Source organism: Schistocerca gregaria, chromosome 7 (genome assembly GCF_023897955.1).
Source record: "Schistocerca gregaria isolate iqSchGreg1 chromosome 7, iqSchGreg1.2, whole genome shotgun sequence".
In the NCBI taxonomy this organism is placed as follows: domain Eukaryota; kingdom Metazoa; phylum Arthropoda; class Insecta; order Orthoptera; family Acrididae; genus Schistocerca; species Schistocerca gregaria.
Genome location: NC_064926.1, coordinates 339,902,553 through 339,927,577, shown reverse-complemented (window position 1 = coordinate 339,927,577; position 25,025 = coordinate 339,902,553).

The following is a 25,025-nucleotide window of genomic DNA, read 5'->3' as shown; positions in this document are numbered from 1 at the left end:
CTCTATCGAAACGAATTAGTAAAATATTACTAAGTTCGATTTTGATTGGGTGTGAGTTTAATTGGTATACTGTATCATACACAAGACGTATGCAAATGTAGCATTTCAAAAATAAAGTTATGCATTCCTAGAAAAACCAAGAAAGGCTTGTCAGCAGCGGAAAGAGGAATTACCTGTTGTGTAGCATTGTAAGGTTTTCACCATTGCACTATGAGCTGAAAGTATTTTCTTGCGTATTCCTTACCAATGTTTGATCTGACTGCTTGTAGCTCTTTCACAGAAGGGGAAAAAACCTAACAGTCAGCGAGACTGGAACCTCGAACCAGAACAGACGATTTTTACAGGCGGCCATGTCACCACAGAGCTGCCAATGAGGTGTGTGTTTGGGATTCCTATCACAAGGCTAATAGATGTTAGAACTTGTAAATTGCTATTTAAAGGACAAGATTAGTTGCGATTTCCACGTACAACGCCTTTCCTGTGCTGATAACCGTTTATTTGCAGACTTTTGTTACACCTGAAGAGATATCATCTAACATTACGCAATGGAAATGACAGGATAAATCAAGTGAACTTTGAGGATTAATTCCGTCTCTGTTAACGCACAGAAAGGCACAAAGGGGTATTCGACTGAAACATATTCATGAACAATATTTTAACTGGGGTCGACAGCATCGTCGCCTACCACCTTTACAACTCGAACGGTGACAGTGCTCGGACGGTTACCTACGTTTACTTGTATCAAAGCTACAGCATGAATACACAAAAATGTTAATATTAAATTCAAAATTAACAGCCTCAGTTGCGGAGTTACCTAGATTTACCTAGGTTTCATTTGGGATAACCCAACCTTCTTCAGAATTACACTTCCCAATGTTTGTCCATAATGGACATTGTCAAACTAAAAATACAAATACACCAAGTGTCGTCATATTTTAAAAACTTAACTGAAGCTTCCTGAGCCCCACTTCCCGACCGCGATGCGGCAGCCACGAGTGTTGTACTGGAACTGTATTGAAAAACGTTAATAACCTGAAGATCATTAGCCTTGGAACACATAGTAAAAGTAAAGCAGTCTTCAGTTAGAAGATTGGTTTGAACACCACATTGCGTTAATAGGCACGGTCCTGTTGGGCGTGCTATGCCGTTGCTTTCCTCCGAACTTTCAGTTGACTAGAAGTTAATAGGGGGACCTACAGTTTAACGTGGCTTTCGGACCACAGTGCAATAATCGAATTATCCGGTAACTTCACACTTCACAGTGGATTTTCTCGTAATTTGCTGAATTAGTGAAAATTTCAAAATGGCTTCACATCGAGGCTATGAAGCCTATAAGAGTCCTGCAGACTTGAGACTAGGATTTTTCCCACCGTTACTAATTTTGTAAGCTTAGCATTTTATCCGTTACAGCTGACAGCTGGGTCTGCGAAATGTGGCCACAATAGTCTGCAGGAACGAACTACCACAGGTGCAATGCGTGGGTTCAGGCATTTACTTTTTAGAGGAGCAAACAGATTTACTTTACCTATGGTAACCTCAAGAGAAACACGTTTTAATTCAGAATCTGCATTAAACATCATGTTCTTTCATTACCAACTGGGCAGAGCCGGTTTACGTTGGGAAATAACATATCCGGAAGTAATGGTAAACAGAAATACTGTCGCCAGTAAACATACTTACATTAGAAAATTTAATTTTATTTGATGAACCGATAGCCATTCAAAGGAACAGGGATCTTATTTGATTGTAGTTGATTGAACTACAGACGTTGAGGAATTTGGTGCTGCAGTGTGGTTTGAATTCGTATCTCCTCTTTCGAGGATCGGCATCTCTCGGAACTGTATAGTTCAGTCATTTCGTACCTTTTCGCAAGACAGCAATCTTCTCTATGTCTCCTCCAAGGGTAAATATGTGGGTCTGAATACTGATTCAGTAGAAAAATATTCATAATTTCATTTCAAGCCCTATCACGTGCACACCGACCTGCTAGTGAAAATTAACATGCGTTTTTAAAGTCTGTTCATGTATTGCCGACATTCGCAATAGGTGTCGTTATAGCACGAACACATTTTACTATTAATGAGTAACCAATTGGTACTAAGGCTATGTTCGTGGATGATAAAGAAGGACGGTTCTATTGTCGATCAGGCACTAAAATTTGTATCATTATATTAGATTCACACACCTAACAGCTGATAAGAAAAACCGATAGATAACATTTGATTTTACTTAGTTAACAATGCGATTACGTGTTGGGTTCGTATCTCCATCACAGAACTTCACATCATGCGCTTCATCTTTAAATGCATGCACACTTTGTTACTTCTGAATGGAGGTATATCAGACATCTATCGTGGTTAATTAACAGAGACGAAAACGTCTTGATAGGAGTCCAGGTTCATTACAAAAACTGTGGTCTTTTATATTCAAGTTTACATTTGGTTACTGATATTCTCGAAAATTTTGGTAATTCATGACTCTTCATGGCTACTCTGCAATATGATTAAATCAGATTGGATTAGATTAAATTAATATTTGTCCCGCATATCATGAATACGACATTTCATAATGATGTGCAACATGTCATTTTAATGAAAGATTTCTTTTCATACCACGATGCAATTTCTTTACAACAATTATTTACTCTCTCTCTCATACTTTTTTGTATTTATCTCTCTCTCTCTCGCTCTCTCTCCTCTCTCTCTCTCTCTCTCTCTCTCTCTCTCTCTCGCACACACACACACACACACACACACACACACATACGCACACAATGTTTTATTTTAATTTGTTTGTTGTGCTCGACAATCAGCCTGGCACGAAAACGTCCATGAATTAGTTACTTAGTTTTGAGTACACTTACGAAAGAAAAATAAAAACAACTATGAAAGTTACTGATTTATGATGCTTAGTTTACAATCAGCTCTGAGTATTATTAGTAATTATGCTCTAGTCCCTAAACCTAGTTACAGTAATACGAATCAAACGCATTACGTATTCCTTTACGTGCCATCCGCGTCTTTGAGATACCAGCTATGGTCACTTCCCAGCCCTCTGTAGGAGCACAGCTGTTCATCTTCTTCCTGCTGGTACTGTACCTGAGATTTGGCAACAAGGGAAGGTATGTTTGGAACCCTGTAATCGACGAGTTACTTCCTAGTGTGCACCGAATTACGCCTCAAAGTTCACTTGATTTTTCCTGTCATTTCCATTGAATAATGTGAGATGATATCGCTTGAGGTGTAACAAAAGTGTTCAAATTTACGATTTTCAGCTCAGGAAAGTAGCTGCACGTTTAAATCGCAACCAATCTTGTCCTTTAAATTGCGATTTACGAGTTCTAACCTCTATTAGCCTTGTAATAGGAATCCCAAACACGTACCTCATTGGCAGCTCTGTGGTGACATGGCCGCCTGTAAAAATCCTCTGGTCTGGTTCAAGGTTCCAGTCTCGCTGACTGTGACGTTTTTATCCCTTCTGTGAAAGAGCTACAAGCAGTCAGATCAAACATCGATAAGGATAACGCAAGAAAATAATTTCAGCTCATAGTGGAATGGTAAAAACCTTACAATGCTACACAACAGGTAATTCCTCTTTCCGCTGCTGTCAAGCCATTCTTGGTTTTTCTAGGAATGCATAACTTTATTTTTGAAATGCTACATTTGCATACCTCTTGTGTATGATACAGTATACCAATTAAACTCACACCCAATCAAAATCGAATTTAGTAATATTTTACTAATTCGTTTCGATAGAGGCACGCTTGTGTACAGATACTCAGCTTTATTAAATCAGACTTTCGTCGTAAGGTTATCGTGGATAGTTTTATTTCATTTCTTATAATACAGTGCACAATTTTTGTAGGGTTTCTTTTAGTGTTGCGTAAACAATAGTAAACACGAGAGAGAAATTAATCATCAACGATATATGCGAATTCTCTGGTGTTATCTATAACAGTTTGACAATGCACATGCAGTTTATTGATTACATGTAGAAAACTTGCTCTGAGTTAAAGCGACAAACAAGGTTTGAAGAAGAATAAAATCCCAATACAACACGACAGCTAATGTAGAAAATACTTTTCTAATGTATTTTGGCACGATGCGGTCTCCCCATACATAATAAAAAAGTATCGAGATGCATCTGCTGCCTGGCCGTCTATTAAACCTGAAAAGGCCAAAATGTCGCAGTAGTTGGCAATTTTTCCACATGCAAATATTTTGGGTTGAGAAGTGAAGAGAATTATGTTGAGAGTTACATTAGACTGATAACTTCAGCAGACAGCACGATTGCGTTTTAAAAAATGTAAAGTGAATTTATTTGAACTTGCAACGTTTTGTCTACAGTTCCCTACACTTACCGTTACACTACTACCTGAACCATAGCTACAGCAGATCCAGAAGACAACAACAATTCCTCCAGAACGTCCGCATTCCACACTGTTGTGAGATATGCATAAGGCCGGATACAGACTTCTAACAGACAGACAGTTACAACTTTTCTTTTGCACTGCACGACGTTTTCAAGGAACACATAGCGCAATAGTACTGTACATGCTGCAAACCACTACAGGGATTCTGTGCGTTAGAATTATGATGCAGTGTGACACAACGGCGTTACAATGGAATAATGAGCCGCAGAGATAAGATTTGGTGGTCTGTTGGTCTGTTGGATTGCTGATAGATTCGTATACCCATGGCGTGGGTTCTATTCCAACTTCTGCCTTTGGTTTTTGATAGGGATAGACAGATTTTATTTTCTTCTGGCTACGTCAAGTGAAGAAGGTTGAATGTCATTGTGGACTGAATTTCATATTAAACATGACATTCTTTCTCTACCAAGTAGACATTAGGCGAACCACAATAAAGTCAGGAGTGGCGACATGTAGAATCTCTATCGCCAGTAACCTTTCTTATACTAGTTATTTATTTCTAGTGACGAAACAAACGCTATGTAGGGTCGCAGGAGACTTATTCCAACTTTTATTTGAGCTTCTGTTATGTCGATAAAATTGGTTCTGAACTGGGATGCAACTCAGACCGCCCTTATCACGGAATTTGATCCCTTCGTGACAATACAGCTCGGCTACAATTTCTTTTTTGATCAAATCTGCAGATTCCTCAACATCTCCACATACTGCTCGTGAAGGGGTTCGAATCCTAGCCCGGCACTTAAGTTTTCATTATGTATTATCAAGATCTAGCATGAGAACGCCTATCTGCTCGTGGATAATAATTTTGATTCTTAATGTATTTTCATTCGTTGTCAACACTAACGACATCTGAGGTTTTTTACTCCCAGTGAGACACAGAACTATTTGCGACGTCACTGTAAGTACAAAGCTGTTATTCCGAGCTGCTGGTGGAGAAAAATTCGGTAGCTGACATCTCTTTGTGCGTAGTCAACAACGATATGTGTGGGGTTCGATTACCAGTCAGCACTAAACACTTTGTCTTGTTGTTGTTGTCTTCAGTCCTGAGACTGGTTTGATGCAGCTCTCCATGCTACTCTATCCTGTGCAAGCTGCTTCATCTCCCGGTACCTACTGCAACCTACATCCTTCTGAATCTGCTTAGTATACTCATCTCTCGGTCTCCCTCTACGATTTTTACCCTCCACGCTGCCCTCCAATGCTAAATTTGTGATCCCTTGATGCCTCAAAACATGTCCTACCAACCGATCCCTTCTTCTAGTCAAGTTGTGCCACAAACTTCCCTTATCCCCAATCCTATTCAATACCTCCTCATTAGTTACGTGATCTATCCACCTTATCTTCAGTATTCTTCTGTAGCACCACATTTCGAAAGCTTCTATTATCTTCTTGTCCAAACTAGTTATCGTCCATGTTTCACTTCCATACATGGCTGCACTCCAAACAAATACTTTCAGAAACGACTTCCTGATACATAAATCTATATTCGAAGTTAACAAATATCTCTTCTTCAGAAACGCTTTTCTTACCATTGCCAGTCTACATTTTATATCCTCTCTACTTCGACCATCATCAGTTATTTTACTTCCTAAATAGCAAAACTCCTTTACTACTTTAAGTGTCTCATTTCCTAATCTAATTCCCTCAGCATCACCCGATTTAATTTGACTGCATTCCATTATCCTCGTTTTGCTTTTGTTGATGTTCATCTTATATCCTCCTTTCAAGACACTATCCATTCCGTTCAACTGCTCTTCCAAGTCCTTTGCCGTCTCTGACAGAATTACAATGTCATCGGCGAACCTCAGTGTTTTTACTTCTTCTCCATGATTTTTAATACCTACTCCAAATTTTTCTTTTGTTTCCTTTACAGCTTGCTCAATATACAGATTGAATAACATCGGGGAGAGGCTACAACCCTGTCTCACTCCTTTCCCAACCACTGCTTCCCTTTCATGCCCCTCGATTCTTATTAGTGCCATCTGGTTACTGTACAAATTGTAAATAGTCTTTCGCTCCCTGTATTTTACCCCTGCCACCTTTAGAATCTGAAAAAGAGTATTCCAGTCAACATTGTCAAAAGCTTTCTCTAAGTCTACAAATGCTAGAAACGTAGGTTTGCCTTTTCTTAATCTTTCTTCTAAGATAAGTCGTAAGGTCAGTATTGCCTCACGTATTCCAACATTTCTACGGAATCCAAACTGATCCTCCCCAAGGTCCGCATCTACCAGTTTTTCCATTCGTCTGTAAAGAATTGGCGTTAGTATTTTGCTGCTGTGACTTATTAAACTGATAGTTCAGTAATTTTCACATCTGTCAGCACCTGCTTTCTTTGGGATTGGAATTATTATATTCTTCTTGAAGTCTGAGGGTATTTCGCCTGTCTCATACATCTTGCTCACCAGCTGGTGGAGTTTTGTCATGACTGGCTCTCCCAAGGCCGTCAGTAGTTCTAATGCAATGTTGTCTACTCCGGGGGCCTTGTTTCGACTCAGGTCTTTCAGTGCTCTGTCTAACTCTGCACGCAGTATCGTATCTCCCATTTCGTCTTCATCTACATCCTCTTCCATTTCCATAATATTGTCCTCAAGTACATCGCCCTTGTATAAACCTTCTATATACTCCTTCCACCTTTCTGCCTTCCCTTCTTTGCTTAGAACTGGGTTGCCATCTGAGCTCTTGATATTCATACACGTGGTTCACTTCTCTCCAAAGGTCTCTTTAATTTTCCTGTAGGCAGTATCTATCTTACCCCTATTGAGATAAGCTTCTACATCCTTACTTTTGTCCTCTATCCATCCCTGTTCAGTCATTTTGCACTTCCTCTCGATCTCATTTTTGAGACGTTTGTATTCCTTTTTGCCTGCTTCATTTACTGCATTTTTATATTTTCTCCTTTCATCAATTAAATTCAATATTTCTTCTGTTACCCAAGGATTTCTAGCAGCCCTCGTCTTTTTACCTACTTTATCCTCTGCTGCCTTCACTTCTTCATCGCTCAGAGCTACCCATTCTTCTTCTACTGTATTTCTTTCCCCCATTCCTGTCAATTGTCCCCTTTGTCTTATTATTTCTATTTCAAACATGCTCAGATGTCGCTGCTGGTGTAACAAATCCGTAATTAACGATCGTTTTCTCTAGAATATAACAGCGATAGGTCCTGGGTTGGAGTCCTGCTAAGGGTAAAATTAATGTTTCGTCTTATCATTCCAGTTAAAACATCTTGCTACTGCCGAGAAAATCTGAAATGTAACAATTGATTGTGTTCAAATGGCTCTGAGCACTATGGGACTTAACTTTTGAGATCATCAGTCCCCTAGAACCAAGAACTACTTAAACCTATCTAACCTAAACACATCACACACATCCATGCCCGAGACAGGTTTCGAACCTGGGACCGAAGCGCTCGAGCGATTCCAGACTGTAGCGCCTAGAACCATTCGTCCACTCCGGCCGGCACAGTTGATTGTTCTTCGATAACAATTCGATTGGGTCCGGCTGTTCGAAGCCCTGTCCGACACAAAGGTTTACCTCGCGGCATTTCAAGTAAGTTACCTGTGAAGAAGCAATATTTAACATCTCTCGTAGTTCGTTTAATAGGGACAAGAGATGCTGGGTAGGAATTCGCGTCCGTTTAAAGTTGATTTTTCCTAACTGATACTGTCTAAAATCGAAGTATATCACTTTCTGTATGCCTAGTCAGGAATGACGGTTAGTTTCCGTCAGTCACGAAATCTCTGCGTAGTCTGCATGACCTGAATTTGAATCCATGTACAGAACGAGACGGTTCGTTGAGTCATTTGACGTGCATACATATTCTCAACTAGCAGCTCGTGAAAAACTTAAATTTTAATGTCATTTTGTGTTAAATAATAAGTACGGTATGTTACTTTGGAGAGGACTTTATGTATACGACGAACTTACTACGTGCATTACCTATCTGACGTAATAATGAGAGTGGTAACATTTCAGGTATGTCATTTATTGTAATAAATGTGAGCTTACAAGCGTTAAGGACAGTCCTATCTGTGATAAGGTGTTCCCTGATATTTGTAGTATTACTTTATTTCGCGAGTTATTACGATACAGAGCAGTGTTTTCTAGTGGTGATTTGTTGGAACCATTTTCGATAGTCAAACTACTGTACCGAGGAGCGATTAGAGGACCTGCTAGACAGCCTCGTTATGAGGGTTGTATGTGAATCAGGCGAAATGCAATTCAGGTCGTTCGGATACCTTTGAGCACGACTGTACATTACCTTTGTGTGTTAACACCTGTGTGGTACACGAACCATATTTGAGGAAGCATACTGTATGATGAAATTACCGTTCTTTGATGGAGAACGACGGTTTTGAATAGTGAGTACTTGGTAAGATCAGTCCACTTCATATTGTGCTCAAATAAAATTTACAGTGAGATGGTAGTCACGTTCTTCATGTGTATTGGGCTACTCGTTAATATCATTCCACATGTTACGTTCAAAGGAACAGATGCTGAGAGGTTGTGAATTAATATTTTCTTGAAAAATGGATATTGAATAATTTGTAACTTCATTTCATACTGGAATATTTCTAATTTTTCAATGTTTGATACCTAAAGAGTGGAGGAAATTTCGATTATGTTTGCAAAGATAGTGTTTTGGTGTTGTACTAAGTAATGTGGGTAGAACAATTGCCAAGAGGCTATAAGTTTTTACATGTTTGTAATAGTGAATATACCTGTTACTAACTACATTTGCGTATATCTCATTTACCAGAAATATACTTCCCTTCATTCAAGCTTTATTTAAATGTGTCGCCATGTTGCTGTGCTTTCGTGTACACTAACTGCAGAAATGAAATTGACGCTGCCCAGTGAGCCTTGGTTGACGCCTGACAACAGTAATAAAAATGCTAGGTAATTTTCAGGAACTGAATAAGGTATGACATCATGTAGTTTTGTGATGCTGGGTGGTGCAGTGATGCACTGTCTCATTCAACTGATAGCATTTTTTTATACCAGAGGCTCTGGAGTTCAATTAAATGATATTTCAGAAAATTACTGCTTTCCACCAAGTGCATTGATGGCTACACAACTATAAAAACTACCCCACAACTGATCAATATAAGCTAGAAGCTAACACATTATAATACAACCTGTTGCGCTCAATAAGCTATTCACTTTCGTACCGTATAACATTTCATGATATGCCGACTGTTATTTCTTCGTTGCGGTCTATTAAATGAATGTGCGTGCTGTGTGAAAACCTTTCGAAGTTTTTTGTATCACGTAGTGTTAGCTTATTTCTTGGCTATTACATATTTTATTCTGCCTATCACTGCAGCTTGCTCATCACTACATATGAGAGTGGTTGAAGCAGGTTCAAACTTACAACTTCTTACATCAAAGCAACTAGTAACCTTGACTCTCTCTCTTCTTATTCTTAGATATTAAAAACCCACAACTAATGTCTATGTGATTTTAGCACCCTCTTCAGATTCTATTGATATGTGCTCCCAGTCACTTACATTTGTCTAATTGACTTCTTTCTGACAAACTCTCACTGGTACATTATCCTAGCTACTGGCTACGTTCAGTGATATGTACTAGACCACTACCTTTCCTTTCACATGCATCACACGAGTGCATCGCGAAACAGCGCCTTCTCGTATGCATACTCCAGTAGGTGAATAACAACACATTCCCTGCCGTCTCCCACCCTCTTCAATCCTCCTTGTAATCCCTTCAGCTCACTATAAACAAGTTTACCTTTTTTCATAATCGCTGGAACGGATGTACTTGTACGAAAACTGTTCCCAGTGGAATTTGCGCCAATGCAGAAATCTATTACATTTGCGGCCATTATCACTAGAAACTACCTTGTCACTAAGTCACTTTGATAAGGTTGACTACGCGTTCGGAACAGTGGTCTACGGCATCTATTTATTGTATGGGTCCCGTGATACATTAGCCAATGACTGGAAACACTTTTTGGTTTATAGTAGGACCTGAAGACAACGCGAATGTAACGTTGAAACTAGTCGTCTTCGTAATAAATGCTTCAAAAAACGGCTGTGGTGTTCCATTTCTAATACTCGTATTTTCAGCCCCGATCCAACGTCTACGAGGCTAGACTAACACAAGCTGCATTTTAAGCGTCTTTGTCCGCTAAAAATGGTACGTATGCGCTGAGCGAGGTGTTGTGGCGGCGTGTCCGAGCAGCGTCGACGCCGCCACGGCACTGCCCAGCCGCTGCAAGGTGTGTGTCGTCGTAACATCTACGAAACGTAAGCCTTCTGACACTTGCATATTGCACTAGTTCTAGTTGATTTAACATTTAAGTCATTACTTTTTCTTCTTCCATAAGGCTTACTCTGTTCTAATATGAAAAATATGCTATGCATTGCCGCAACAACATTTTTGTTTTGTTTCTTATTGCATAACTCATTTTATGATGCTTTAGCTGTACTTTTAAAGTACATCTTACTTAAGATACCGTGTTTTGACGTTCATAAAGCTTTCACTTGTCAATAGTGTCAGTGACATCGAGAATATTAATTATATATATAACTGTTTTCGTGTTTTGAGGCAACGTACAGAGAACGCTGGGATTGGGAGAAGCTATGTACAATTTATGTCACCTATATATGTGCAAAATCCCAGCCTTCTATTTAGCTGCAACGTATTATATACTTAACATATTATGCACGTATAGACGGTTTTTTATTTAACGTTTAGTTTCAAGTAAGCTTTGTCAAATGGAAGAGATACTATTCTGAAGTATTCTGAAGTCAGTGTTTGATACCTGGATTTTTTGTTTTCCATTGTAGTTTCTGAGGATCTGATAATAAGAAAACTTTTGAGATTGAGTCGGACAGTAAGTAAAAAAAATTATGGTCACTTCGAACTATAAATTTTCTGTTGTTATGAAGCAAGTCACACGTAAGAGCCTTCGGCTTTTCTCACTGCTGAGCACGTTCCTGAGTTCAGATAGGATGTGTGACTGGTGCTTCCTCGACCTTTCCTGGGCACAAATTTCACTGGGCGATAATTTCGCTGTTCGCAGTTTATAGGATATCCAGTGGTACCTTACCAGCAACCCAGTAATATCTAGACCATAATTATAGGTAAAAATAGTCAAACATTAATGCGCCTAAGCCTTCACTCAACAATGCAGCTAATATTACCTAAAACTCCGTTGTAAACTGACTTAAGATAGCTTCGCAGGCTTAAACGGCCTGTGTCATCTTCCACAAGATAATTTCGTGTGCTGGGCAGCTTCGTTGTGATGACTAAAACAGCTACATTGCCGATGTTTAGACAGACTTGCCGAGAACCTCTGAACGACCCTAAAGTCGGTTGAAACGTCGGCAGTTTAGCTGTTTCAGTAATTACAATGACGCAGCACAATACCTACAATTATATTATCCAGTATAAGACAGATCATAATAGACTATTCAAACAGACACAATGAAAGTTGAGATTATATCCGGGGACCATTAACCAAGCCATAACTACTACGGAATTAACGTTTTCAGTATAAAAAGTTTTTGACTGTATTTCTGTTCATATACATGATGATCCCATGATGATGTCACAAACTTTCAGAGGTGATAGAGAAGGCTAAACATATCTTGATTTATATTCGGACAGGGTCTACCTTGAGCAAAACACAATTTTCGTTATTTGTTTTCTTTCCCAGACTTGTTTCGTTAAAGTTTCAGCCTCATCAGTAGGCTTTTAGTATCTTTCCACACGACAGGAAAAATACTCTTTTATTACTTGTACACATAAAATTCAGTTTTAAAGACAGTATTTACAATTTTAAAAATAGACAATGTTTTGCATATATCCCTTGTTGCCACATGCTGTGGTTTACGTTGATTTTTTTTTTTTTATTTCAGTTGTTTTCCTTCGCAATTTGTCCACTGCAATCACGTACAACTTAATGTAGGACACTTACTTATTTCGAAATTTTGCTAATGTAGGGAGTGTGAGAGAAAGAGAGGGACGTGGTGGCAGTGGTATATAGCTCACAGTGACAGAACAGTGCCAGAAAAAGAGTGGAGGAGACAGTGCCAGGGGAAGGCGGAGGAATGAAGAGAAAGAAGAAGTGGCAGCCGTTGAGAGCCAGCCATAATAAGAGACATAGTTGTTTGACAATTACAACGAAGAAGAATGCGATAGAGTGAAAGGAGACAGAAGCAGTAGGAAGGAAGGAGAGAGATACTAGTAGTAAGAGGTAGCAAGAGGGCGACAGTGAAAGTGAGGGAAGAGTGTAGAAGTAGGACAGGACGAAGGAGAATCTGGCTGTGACACAGGAGATAATAACAGAAAGACACAGAGAGATAATGAAATGTTGTTGTTGTTGTGGTCTTCAGTCCAGAGACAGGTTTGATGCAGCTGTCCATGCTACTCTATCTTGCTCAAGGTTCTCCATCTCCCAGTACCTACTGCAAATTACATCCTTCTGAATCTGCTTAGTGTGTTTCTCTTTTGGTCTCCATCTTCGATTTTTACCCTCCACACTGCCCTCGAATGCTAAATTGGTGATCCCTTGATGCCTCAGAATATACCCTACCAACTGATCCCTTCTTCTAGTCAAGTTGTGCCACAAACTTCTCTTCTCCCCAGTTCTATTCAACACCTCCTCTTTAGTTATTTGATTTACCAATCTAATCTTCAGCATTCTTCTGTAGCACCACATTTCGAAAGCTTCTATTCTCTTCTTGTCTTAACTATTTATCGTCCACGTTTGACTCCCATATATGGCTACACTCCATACAAGTACTTTCAGAAACGACTTCCTGACACTTAAATCTATACTCGATGTTAACAAATTTCTCTTCTTCAGAAACAGTTTCCTTGCCATTGACAGTCTAGATTTGATATCCTCTCTACTTCGACCATCATCAGTTATTTTGCTCCCCAAATAACAAAACTCATTTACTACTTTAAGCATCTCATTTCCTAATGTAATTCCCGCAACATCACCCAATTTAATTCGACTACATTCCAGTGTTCTCGTTTTGTTGACGTTCATCTTATATCCTCCTTTCAAGACACGGTCCATTCGGTTCAGCTGCTCTTCCAGGTCCTTTGCTATCTCTGACAGAATTACAATGTCATCGGCGAACCTCAAAGTTTTTATTTCTTCTCCATGGATTTTAGTTCCAACTCCGAATTTATCTTTTGTTTCCTTTACTGCTTGCTCAATATACAGATTGAATAACATAGGGGAGAGGCTACAACCCTGTCTCACTCCCTTCCCAACCACTGCTTCCCTTTCGTGACCCTCGATCTTATAACTGCCTTCTCGTCTTTTTACCTAATTGGTCCTCTGCTACCTTCACTATTTCGTCTCTCAAAGCTACCCATTCTTCTTCTACTGTATTTCTCTCCCCCATTCTTGTAAATCGTTCCCTAATGCGCTCCCTGAAGCTCTCTACAACCTCAGGTTCTTTCAGTTTATCCAGCTCCCATCTCCTCAAATTCCCACCTTTTTGCGGTTTCTTCAGTTTTAATCTACAGTTCGTAACCAGTAGATTGTGGTCAGAATCATCATCTGCCCCTAGAAATGTCTTACAATGTAAAAACTGGTTCCTAAAACTCTGTCTTACCATTATATAATCTGTCTGATACCTTCTAGTATCTCCAGGGTTCTTCCATGTAGACAACGTTCTTTCATGATTCTAGAACCAAGTGTTACCTATGATTAAGTTACGCTCTGTGCAAAATTCTACCAGACGGCTTCCTCTTTCATTTCTTCCCCGCAATCCATATTCACCTACTACTCCAGTCACCCTGACTATTAAATTTTCGTCTCCCTTTACTATCTGAATAATTTCTTCTATCTCATCATACATTTCATCAATATCTCCGTCATCTGCGGAGCTAGTTGGCATATAAACTTGTACTACAGTGGTAGGCGTGGCCTTCATTTCTATCTTGGCCACAATAATGCGTTCACTAAGCTGTTTGTAGTAATGTAACTGCATTTCTATTTTCTTGTTCCTTATTAAACCTGCTCCTGCATTACCCCTATTTGATTTTGTATTATAACCCTGTATTAACCTGACCAGAAGTCTTCTTCCTCCTGCTACCTAACTTCACTAATTCCCACTATATCTAACTTTAACCTATCGATTTCCCTATTTAAATTTTCTAACCTACCTGCCCGATTAAGGGATCTGGCATTCCACGCTCCGATACGTAGAACGCCAGTTTTCTATCTCAACCTCCCGAGTAGTCCCCGCCCGGAGATCCGAATCGGCGGCTGTTTAAACTCCGGAATGTTTTACCCAAGAAGACGCCATCATCATTTAACTATACAGTAAAGCTGCATGCCCTCGGGAAAAATTACGGCCGTAGTTTCCCCTTGCTTTCAGCCGTTCGCAGTACCAGCACAGCAAGGCCGTTTGGTTAATGTTACAAGGCCAGATCAGTCAATCATCCAGACTGTTGTCCCTGCAACTACTGAAAAGGCTGCTGCCCCTCTTCAGGAACTACACGTTTGTCTGGCCTCTCAACAGATGCTTCTTCGTTGTGGTTGCACCTACGGTACGGCTATCTGTATGGCTGAGGCACGCAAGCGTCCCCACCACCCACCAACGGCTTCGTCCATGGTTCCAGAGGGGGGGGGGGGGGGGGGGTGGGGGGATGAAATGAAATAGGTTGAAAGAGTGAGTGAGAATGGCAACTGGAAGTGGATGGGTATGAGCGACTTACAGCGATAAACTAGAAGGTGTTAGTGTGTTACTAGTAAAGCTGGTGGCTGTTTGAGGCGAGTTGCAAATGTTCCCGTTCCTAAATGTGTGGGGAAAATATTTAAAGGTGCTGAGGAAGGTAGAATGAAACAGATGGTCCCCCACTTTTGAGTCATCGTCTTCTAAATAAACAAGAACATTTTCGCAGTTTCTGTGCTCTAATAGAAGCAATCCTCCACTGGTCTCTAAATTACTTCAATTTCTTTGGCTGAGGATTATCGTTACTTCTCTAGTTCTCGCCAAACAGAATTAGGTTTCCTAAACCAATGGACTCAGTTCAGATTCGTTCCTATTGCCTCAGCATGGAGTTGGGAACAATGTTCTGATGGCGGCTGACACTTTTCAAACTAGGTTAGTTTTCCTTCAGTAACGATTTCTTTCAGGACACCCGCCTGTAACGTCTGGGTGGAGTTGTAAACGGTGGTTCCTATGGCTCTGAGCACTATGGGACTTTACTTCTCAGGTCATCAGTCCCCTAGAATACCCTAGAACTTAGAAATACTTAAACCTAACCAACCTAAGGACATCACACACATCCATGCCCGAGGCAGGATTCGAACCTGCGACTGTAGCGATCGCGCGGTTCAACATTGTGGCGCCTAGAACCGCTAGGCCACCCTGGCCACCAGTAAACGGGGGACCGACGGTGGCTGACGCTCTGTGCTGGGCACCGGGGCGCCGGCGTGTCCAGCCCGGTGCGGCAACTCACTGTGTGGTCCGCAGCCTCGCTCCACTGGCTGTGTCGTCGGCGATCGCCTGCGACGCCCAAAGGCGGCCGCCAGCAGAGCGACACGGCGACGCCGGCTCCAGTTACCACCTGCGAGGGCCGGCCTCTTCCAGGGGGCACGGGTGGTCAGCGCACGAGCCGGCGTCGGGACAGTCTGCAGGCGGACCACCGTGGGCGGTGCTCGGTGGGGCTCACCAGACACCATTCATACCGGCCTAGTCTGCAGGTAGTGTTCAGGCAAGGACGGATCTCGTAGGCTGCGAAAACGATAACGCGAAAACTAACGCTAATATAGCGGTTTTTGGCAAAATAACGTGAAATCGGCGATTTCCACGAATTATCGCGAAGTTTCTAATTTTGCCACATAAAACAGTTATAAATCCGATGACGTCAGTTAAGAAATATTCGTAACTGATAGTTGTTGAATGTTAAAACTGCATTTTGACTTCTAATCTGATCAATATAATGTTAAAATAACAGTTCGTTCCCTGGGTGATGAACAATGTGACGACGAACGCAGCAACAAAATTGGGAGAAAAACCATCAAATGTGGCAAAATCAACACAGAATTTGATAAAACCAACATAAAACTTGGGAAAAGCAACACCAAATTTGGCAGACATCAATACCGAATTAAAGAAATAGTTTTTAAAAAAATTACCCCTTATTTGGCACAAAAAATCGAATTCGAAAGAGAAAATTGGGAAAAATGTAAGACTGAATTTGGAAAACAATAACACAAAATTTCAGAAACACTCCAAGAAAAAGACCAATTCCGCAGAAAAATATTACTGAATTTGCAGGAAAATCACTGTATACGGCAAAATAAATATCACTAAATATTGTAAAAACGACACCAATTGTAATGGAAAATGACAACTAACTCGTCTAAATAAGTAATTGAGATTTAGCAAAAACAAGAAGTAAAATTTGGCGAAAAATATCAAAGAATTGAGAAAACAAATTACAACGAATTTTTCGAAAAATAACAATGAATTTAGTAAAAAAGACGAATTTGGCAAAAAAACACTGAATTTGGCAAAAAACATTGAACTTCCCGAAAACGCCTCTAGAATTGGCAAAAAAAGGAAAGAAAACCAAAACTGAGTTTAGCAAGAAAAAGTAAAACGGAATAAGAAAAATAACTCCAAATTTAGGAAAAAAAGACCGAATTGGGCAAAAATTAACACCTAATACGACAGAAACAGTGGATATGACAAAATAAAGCAATTTTTTCCAGTCACTACCTGCGGGACGTAGCAGCGCCCCAGTGTGATGCTGAATTCACCAGGGTACAGATAACTTCCATGGACTCGGGTGGACAATATTGTTTAGTTGTGAGTATCTTCACACGTCTGCGTGATGGTTGTGACCAAAAGATAGCCTCTTTCGCATGGAAACATCACTAACTTGAGCTCATATTTTGGGGGGAAAAACGCAAACCAGCTACGATCGCAGGTTCAAGTCCTGCCTCAGGCATGGATGTCTGTAATGTCCTTTGGTTAGTTAGGTTTATGTAGATCTAAGTCTAGGGGACTGATGACCTCAGATATTAAGTCCCATAGTGCTTAGAGCCATTTGAACCATTTTGATCCGAGCTGATCCCACAGATTCTCGACTGAATTCAAATCCGGGCAATCTGGCAACCAATGGAATGCGGTATAGCCACCCTGGTGCTCTATGAACCACGCAAATACACTGTGAGTCCTCTGACACGCTGCATTTTCCTGCTGGTAAGTGCCCTCATACCGAAGAAAATCAAACTCCTTTTATGCATGATCCCCAGGGATTGAGAAATACTTGTGTTGATCAAGTGTGCCTTCCACAAAGACGAGACCACAAATGGTTACCTGGCCTTTGGAGCATAACAAGTGAGTCATCTGAAAAAGCCACCTGTCGCCACATGGTGGACGTCCAGTGGCGGTACTCGTATGCAGATTCCAGCCTTCATCGCCGGCGAACAGCATTCAGCATGGGTACCTGAACCGGGGGCCTGCTCAGGAGGCCTATATGCAGCAACTATCGCTCAACAGTCGTGGAGGAGACACTGTTGGTATCCCCTTGGTTCATTTGGCGGTCGTTCGGTTAACGGTTGCCAACGGCCTTGCCGCAATGGTAGCACCGGTTCTCGTCAGATCACCGAAGTTAAGCGCTGTCGGGCGGGGCTATCACTTGGATAGGTGACCATCCGGTCTGCCAGGCGCTGTTGGCAAACGGGGTGCACTCTGCCCTTGTGAGGCAAACTGAGGAGTTACGTGATTGAAAAGTAGCAGCTCCGGTCTCGGAAACTGACATACGGCAGGAAGAGCGGTATGCTGACCACATGCCCCTCCGTATCCGCAACCAGTGACCCCTATGGTCTGAGGATGACACGACGACTGGTCAAGACTGCTGGTCCTTCGTGGCCTGTTCGGGAGTAGTTTAGTTTAGTTTTGGTTAACAGTTGCAGGCGTATTCGTCCGTTCACATTTCTGCCGGCGACGTCCACCCCTGTCATCATCTATGGCCAGTGACGGCACCACAGTTGCCTCCGATCCGCCTTTGGATAGAGCCATTTCGCCATGCACGGTATACTTCAACTACGATGGCATGCAAGCTGTTTATAAACTTAGGCTTTTCGAAAACACGTCCACCGTCGCCCCGAAAGCCAGTGATTATGCGCTTCTGGACGTCAGATAAACCGCTCCGATTCCGCATTAGAACAACGGGCGACAGCACTGTTTTCTATATACCCTACCCCTTTCACCTAACACGCTTTATATACTCTCCACTGCTAATCCTGCTACCTGCCGTCTGTGAGTGGTTATTGCTCTTTGACGTAAAACATCGGCGGTGGTCACATTAATCCGGCTGGACAGTCTATTTCTGATGCTATTTTGTCTAAAACTGACATGGTGAGACGGTGGCTGTGTACAATTAACGTAGGTTAATTCTTACAAAGAAGAAGACAGCAACCAGCTACTACAAATAGTGCTATTTATTTAGGTAAACAGCGCTGTAACCGGTTTCGAACTGGTAAGTTCATCATCAGACAGCTGTTCACATGATTTGCAAGATACACTTTACGTAATAGTCAGTTTTCGATTTTTATTCTTCCACTGTGGTGAAATATTCTTGGTGTGTTCGTGACGCAAAATTTTCGACGGCACCCACACACCAAGTAAATTTCGCCACAGTGGAAGAATAAAAATCTAAAACTGACTATTATGTAAAATGTCTTTTGAAAATCATATTAACAGCCGTCTGATGATGAACTTTCCAGTTCGAATCCGGTTACAGCGTTATTTACCTACATAAATAGCAGTATTAACAGTGGCTGGTTGCTGTCTTCTTCTTTGTAAGAAGTAACCTACATTCAGCTTATTTCTACCTCAGTATCCCTACTGGGGAAAGATACCTGTATTTTACCGCAGTTGTCGTCTGTGGCCCTCAGGCCACTGCAGCCATAATCAATTATTGTTGCTGTCGGCTGTCCTCAGTCATATTTAATATTATGCATTTAACAAGCAACGGCCGAATCCAAAACCATGAAGTAACGTTAAGAGCTTCGTAAGAGTACAGTTTTTCTGCTCACGAGAGGCACTTGTCACCTCTAATTCTCGGAACCGCACGAAACCATGCTTCGAATAAAACTCGATCACAAAAAACAAGGTCAGTGGTCTGTGTGATTTCCACACAAAACGTTGCATGCTACCATAAAAGACATTTCAGTAGAGGAAAACCAAGTAATTGATATCAATACCATAAGAGAGGTATGCCATATTATGACTTAAGGTAATCGATAAAAGAAATCGAAACTTTGAAATCGACGCTTCTAGTGCCGAAATTTGCAGATGCCAAAAGCAAACTGTCGATCCCCACGACCTTGCTATAGCAAACTGCGTTCTTACATCCTATTTCGTAGTTTGAGGCTACAATAGTCCGTTTTCTTTGAATCGAGTTCCTAATCGTCTTTTGACAGATAATTTAGAATTAATCTTCAATATTATTTATATTTACGTTTAATATAGTAACAGCACCTCATTAGTTTACTACAGGAATTTAAGTCACGATTGTAATGCAATTCATAAATGTTCTCTAGAATGCTGTAATCAGTATCTTAAAATAAACTGGGCCTCAATTGTTTGGGTGGAGACAGTTCGTACTCACTTTCACTGGACTGCTCCTGTTGCTCTGGAGAGGAATGTCGTGTACTCCTTCAACAGTCACCTTCATGGTCAGGTTCTTGGTTTCCTTCTAACTTACTATATCTATCCAATGTAAAGTCATATACACTCCTGGAAATGGAAAAAAGAACACATTGACACCGGTGTGTCAGACCCACCATACTTGCTCCGGACACTGCGAGAGGGCTGTACAAGCAATGATCACACGCACGGCACAGCGGACACACCAGGAACCGCGGTGTTGGCCGTCGAATGGCGCTAGCTGCGCAGCATTTATGCACCGCCGCCGTCAGTGTCAGCCAGTTTGCCGTGGCATACGGAGCTCCATCGCAGTCTTTAACACTGGTAGCATGCCGCAACAGCGTGGACGTGAACCGTATGTGCACTTGACGGACTTAGAGCGAGGGCGTATAGTGGGCATGCAGGAGGCCGGGTGGACGTACCGCCGAATTGCTCAACACGTGGGGCGTGAGGTCTCCACAGTACATCGATGTTGTCGCCAGTGGTCGGCGGAACGCGCACGTGCACGTCAACCGGAGACCGAACCGCAGCGACGCACGGATGCACGCCAAGACAGTAGGATCCTTCGCAGTGCCGTAGGGGACCGCACCGCCACTTCCCAGCAAATTAGGGACACTGTTGCTCCTGGGGTATCGGCGAGGACCATTCGCAACCGTCTCCATGAAGCTGGGCTACGGTCCCGCACACCGTTAGGCCGTCTCCCGCTCACGCCCCAACATCGTGCAGCCCGCCTCCAGTGGTGTCGCGACAGGCGTGAATGGAGGGACTAACGGAGACGTGTCGTCTTCAGCGATGAGAGTCGCTTCTGCCTTGGTGCCAATGATGGTCGTATGCGTGTATGGCTCCGTGCAGGTGAGCGCCACAATCAGGACTGCATACGACCGAGGCACACAGGGCCAACACCCAGCATCATGGTGTGGGGAGCGATCTCCTACACTGGCCGTACACCTCTGGTGATTGTCGAGGGGACACTGAATAGTGCACGGTACATCCAAACCGTCATCGAACCCATCGTTCTACCATTCCTAGACCGGCAAGGGAACTTGCTGTTCCAACAGGACAATGGACGTCCGCATGTATCCCGTGTAACCCAACGTGCTCAAGAAGGTGTAAGTCAACTACCCTGGCCAGCAAGATCTCCGGATCTGTCCCCCATTGAGCATGTTTGGGACTGGATGAAGCGTCGTCTCACGCGGTCTGCACGTCCAGCACGAACGCTGGTCCAACTGAGGCGCCAGGTGGAAATGGCATGGCAAGCCGTTCCACAGGACTACATCCAGCATCTCTACGATCGTCTCCATGGGAGAATAGCAGCCTGCATTGCTGCAAAAGGTGGATATACACTGTACTAGTGCCGACATTGTGCGTGCTCTGTTGCCTGTGTCTATGTGCCTGTGGTTCTGTCAGTGTGATCATGTGATGTATCTGACCCCAGGAATGTGTCAATAAAGTTTCCCCTTCCTGGGACAATGAATTCACGGCGTTCTTATTTCAATTTCCAGTACTGTAGATACGATCGCAAACAAGTTTGTAACTGTCATGCGGAAGGCAACATTTCTCTTTCGAAAATATTCAGAAAAAGTAAATATTCACCTGTCTATTAATGTAAGCCGCAAGGAGATGTGTTTTTACGTATTTTCTAATTTCACGCTTTTATTTGACTATATTTAAGCATAAAAGCCATTTTAAACTGGCCGATATCCAGCCTATTTCGGTCATAATTGTCAAAAATGCTTGACAACTGTATCTAAATACGTGTTGTCTATTCCCAGTGGTATCATCGATACGACGAAACATATACTTCCGTACCTGACTTTGGTAAACTTGTACAATGTGTGACAGATAGGTCAATAATTCAAATAAATTTTCACAGTTTCCTCTCCTGATACTGATAACGCTTCTGTCGAGAGAGATGAATATGTAGTTAATAAGTGTGCTTCAAAGCCTGTCCAGGCAGTCTGATTTTGTTAAGTGTCCATGTTACCCAAATTTTGCCACAGGCAGTTGCAGACGATGGTACCGTCAACTGGTTCGAATCTCCACATTATATGTGCACTGTCAAAAATGTGGATCGATTATAGGGTTAAGACTCAACCCTTCCAAAACCTAAGAGGTGCTGACTGGTCATTATAGTCTCATTAGCCCGAATTATAGAGAATCCCTAACACCTTTAAGCCTAAACCGCACCAATATCAACGCACAAACGACTGAGGGGCTTTCACAACTCGAACATTATAGAGAGTGTGACCTTGAAACGTGGTATATATACCTCGCAACTGAGATGAAATTACATAAAGGCTGTTGTAATACAACGCACTGATGAGAAGAAAATGACATTCAGGACAGTTAGTAAACATCTGTGATCGTGTCTCATACTGCATAAAGTGTTCAAATATAAGCACAGTATCTATTACGACGGTTGCCCAGAAAGTAACTCACCGCATTTCTTTCTTCAACAATTCTTTATTGAGCATAATGATAATTACACACACGGAAGGAAGGTGTTTTATCTACAAACCCTATTTTTACAGTGTTTGTCCTGGTGGCGGAGCCTCTGCTTCAAGAATAGCTCTGAGCACTATGGAACTTAACATCTCAGGTCATCAGTGCCCTAGAACTTAGAACTACTTAAACCTAACTAACATAAGTATATCACACACATCCATGCCCGAGGCAGGATTCAAACCTGCGACCGTAGTAGCAGCGCAGTTCCGGACTGAGGCGACTAGAACCGCTCGGCCACAGCGGTCGGAGGCCCCCACCCCTGCTTCATTTTGTAAATCACCTCCTCATCGTCCTCAAAATGTCTTCCACGAATGGGATCCTGTAATGGCCCAAACAAGAGGAAGTACGCTGCAACATGATGTCAGGTGTGACAGCCGTGGATGGTCTCCCCGGCAGCTGCAAATTGTGGAGCTCCGCCGAACCACTGTCTGATGACCTTACTCTTCGTGCCCAGCGACTAACTGTACTTCTATCGACAACGAATGCTCCATGGTCTTTGCACATGCGTTTGTGAATATTCCCTATAGTTTCTTTCTCTGTAGTGAGAAATTCAATGCTTGTAACGTACATCACCTAAAGACACCATTTTGAAACCGCCCTGCAGTTACGCTAGCTGTCGGAAGTGACGGAAACTTGGCGCGCGCATTCAGGAGACTTCAAATAATACATAGGTAACGTTTCGCATTCGTAGCGTTGTTCTCGGCTGAGAAAAGAATGCGGTGAATTACTTTCTGGACAACCCTCGTATTAATCAATTAATCATGTGATCATACACACAACGCAACAACACTCCGTCAGTAAATTACAGAACTTACTACGCCCTTACTGCAGATAGTAAATGGGTGGCTCCTAACGTATTAATTTATCTACGTTAACGGTTAATAATGAGATCGACACATGTACGGCCCAAGCTGTCACCACACAATGCCAATATTGCCGCTTGAGCGATAATGTTTCACGACCATGGTTTAACGAGTCGTTACTGACTAAACATTCACATCTTTATGTACGTGAAGGCAGGTTGAAAGTTCCGTGGTTTGACGAGAATTCTATACTGCGACCTTTCAGTTTCCAGGCCCGCACCCACCACTAGACCACCAGGCCTACGGCCGCAGCAAACTCGTATTTGCAGGTAGGACCCTCGCTGATGCGGATACCCGCAGTTATATCTGAGGATATAATTACTTTGTAGTTTCAGGTGAAAGGATGGTGTCAATGTTTGTACACTCTAGGTACTCATGTTATTGTTTTAAGTCACTACTATAGCTCATTTGGGACGGACAGCCACTATGATGATCGGCATGCTGAATGTCCTGACGAGGATAGATGATATGTCCAAGGCGTAAAATGTGATGAAATTTTCTTCTTACTGCTTCTCTCCACAATTACATGTACATCCTGTTTCCATCATACAAACAGCAGCCTACGCCTGAGTCATTCCTATTTCATTTGTGTTAACAGTTGTCGCTCATGCAACTACCGTAAACGTCACAGAACGACGTGAAGGGAAGCTTCGCTCGATTTTCTTACTCCCCTTTTGAACGTACGACGCAGATAATATACGACTTAATTTAGTGATTCTCTCAACACTTAAATTAACGGTATTTAACAGAACACAATATAATGCTTGCAGCACATTATCATGATATAATATTATGGTGAAGTGACACACATTTGATAAACAAACTGCATTACATATTTTTGTGTGGAATGAGGGGCGACAGCTTACAAAGGCATTATTTGACTTCCCAGTGTTGAATAAATATTCCGCAGAAAAGAGCACAAAATCGGTTTCAGTGACTACGACTAAAAACTGTAACTTATGGATCGTACCGACAAAGTTATGTTCACCCTCTGCGTTCTTAGTCCGTGATATATAAAATACAAGGTCCGACTTCAGCAGACGGAAGTTCAGGTCAAGAGGAAGCCTTTCGTTCCAGATCCGGCAAAGTGAACGGCTTAAAGTGGTTTGACACTTTTAATTCGCGAACGCTGATAGAAGACTTGCAGGTGCGGATTAAGGGCAAGCCAATAAGGGTTGTGGCTCTCTCCATGCGATGATCTAAGTACGTTGGCCAGCTGCTCATATTAATGCAGCACTGGCAGTCTTCAGTGGCTGGCACTAAAATCGTAGTTTAGAAGAATCAGATCCAAGTTCCTGCCAGGCCACAATTATGAACGAATGTTGGGATTCTTTATTTGGTAGTCTAAAGGACGATTTCTAGCCACACTATTAGCCCAATAGATCTATAGGTACGCCGTGAGGTTGATGTCACGACGAATCTCCGCCCTAACATTATTTCCTTTCTTCCTCCATCACCCCTTTTTCCGTATTAATAACCAAAATACATAGATTCATGGATGACAGCGTCAGATCGGGGAGCAAATATCAGACAAACAACCTACACATATATTGACCCTACCACATA